Source organism: Phaseolus vulgaris, chromosome 3 (genome assembly GCF_000499845.2).
Source record: "Phaseolus vulgaris cultivar G19833 chromosome 3, P. vulgaris v2.0, whole genome shotgun sequence".
In the NCBI taxonomy this organism is placed as follows: domain Eukaryota; kingdom Viridiplantae; phylum Streptophyta; class Magnoliopsida; order Fabales; family Fabaceae; genus Phaseolus; species Phaseolus vulgaris.
The window spans coordinates 31,113,030-31,115,673 of record NC_023757.2 but is presented as its reverse complement, the minus strand read 5'-3'; positions in this window follow the sequence as shown (position 1 = coordinate 31,115,673).

The window sequence follows — 2,644 nt, the reverse complement described above, 5'->3', positions numbered from 1 at the left end:
CCATCTATTGCGGATGTTTTTGTAAGTGCTCATAAAAATTGGGTATATTTTATCATTTCTAATACTCTTTCTACCAAATTAGTATGTGATTAACAATGACATAATTTAGACTATTGTGAATATTTGCTATAAAAATATTATTAAATAATAAATAATTTTTAAAAAAATAGTTATTATATTTATTAAGTTAGATATTATTTTATAAATTAAAAAATTATTGATATTTAAAATAATTTTTATTAGTAATAAAAATTTATAAAATAGTTTATAAATTTATATTTATTATGATATAAACTGATATATGTATTACATTTTAACGAGTAATGGAGAAAAGAAACACTAAAAAGAGGTATAGACATTACCAAAATCCTTATTAAATCAACGCGTCATGTTTTATTATACTTTGCTAACAAGATTAAACACAATGAGTTAAACTCCTTTAAAATGTGTGATATTTATTAGAGTTAATACAATTTTATTATATTTTTAATAACTTTGTTAACAACTTTTATCCTTAATGAAATCGTTAACAGAACCAGTATTAGTTGCTAGTAGATTTATTAATTGGATCTAATATATTTGAGAATGAAATCCTATTTTTTTAATAAAAAATGGATCTCGTTATTAATATAAAAACTAAAACCGTAAAAGAACCCACAGAATTACAGTGAGTTAATGATAATTAATTAAGAATGAATTGATTGATTAGATAAAAGATCCGTGTTAGTTGATTCTGTGAGATAGGTAATGGAAAAACAGTGGATATAAATAAGTTTTTGATTGTATATTAAAAAAATATAAAAATAGTAAAGGATTTGTGGTGGTCCCGTTGTATTGAATAAAGAATATGTTAGTGGGAGGAGTGATCTTAAGATGGCCACGTAGGCATAATTTGTCGGATCAATTAAGGTTTGTTGATAGATCCATAAATGGGTCCGTGGGGTTTGTTTGGTAGAACCATATTTAGATTGGAATTAGTATTTAATTTTTGCGATAAAACGTAATTATGATGCAATTGCAAAGCTTGATTAAGGGCTTGCATGGTCCATTTGGTTATATTTTTGTTAATATGTGTGTTGAAAAGGAAAAAAGGTGAAAGGGTGGAAGTGTATAGTTTTTTACGAATAGGAATAATGATAATTAAAGGCAGAAAACGAAGAAACATGTAACAGAGAGAATGAAGTGTGTCTAGTCTGCAAATTCCAAAGAGGAGACTGTGACTTTAAATCATGTTTCTTTGTCTCACCATTTCTTTATTTCTCTTTATTCCATCTTCGATCCTCATAGCCCCACCCCACACGTTCCCTCTATTCAATAATAAACCATTAATTTCACCTCTACTCTATTCTATTGCCATTATTATTATTATACTCCATCATTTATCATATCAAAAACTACTTTAGTTTCATTCACTTCAAATATACATGCATATGCCTCCCTCGCCATTGCTTTCAAAATTTTAAATCATTCTCACAACTTTGAGGAAGATTATATATAGAAATTTTCATTCTTATATTCTTACTTACTTATAGTCTCACATCAATTAAAAATAAAAATACATTTTATATTATATATGTGAAAATAAACATTTGATAAATCTGTTCTATAAAATTAAATTAAGTAGTAATTGTTCTGATATTCAAGTCAGTATTTGATATTAGCGTTAAACTTGATAATTAGATAGATATCCTTTTAAAAAGTTGAGACGTGTTTAGCTGTGTAAACGTCTTATATCTTGATATATCTCAAATACATACGAAATCATTACTTCAATTTCAACTTTTAAATAATAATTTTGCAACCTTACCAAACTTAATCAATTTAAAATACACATAATATATCACATATAAAATGCTAATATTTTCAACTTTTCCTTTCTTCTCTTTTATGTTTAACATTTTTTTCTCTCAAATACTTGACATTACAACATTAACATCTTATGTAGAGATTAAAAAGTGATTCTAAATTTTACCTTTTTTTTCTTAATTCTCAAAAATTTGTTTAGGTTTAATAGTATTACATTACTTAAAAGTTAAAATAAAAAATAATTTGAATACATTTGTTCTTTTAGCCTTTTGAAGAATTATTTAAAAATAAAATCATAAGTTCCTAAACTAACAACACACCATTGAGTTAAATTAACCTTTTCTATTTTGTAATATAAAAGCTAAAAAATATGCTCATATTCAAATTCATACACCATTATTGACTTGTAGAGCTGATCAAAAGAGAAACATTATTATAACACCAAAAATAGCCGAATACAAAGATAATTTATTCCAGCGTTTGGCAATAAAATACGCATGCAAAATGAGATAAATATTCAAATTCATGATTACATCCACCTAGTTTACACCCATGTTATAATTTTATACTATTTCTTAATATGTTTTTGGTTTGACTAATTTTTTTTTATAAAAATAAAGAAGCTTAGGAAATGAATTTCTTTTGGTTCAATTTGAATTGCATACCATACAGTCAACAAAAAAAAGATTCTTTTTTATTTTAAAACATTTTTCATTATTATTTAATATGAATAATTTAAGGCATGCAATCAATTCAGTACAAGTTTAGCTTACAATTCTTTGAATAACATTTTTAATTTAGTATTGTAATAAAACGATAATTTATGCTTTAAAATTTT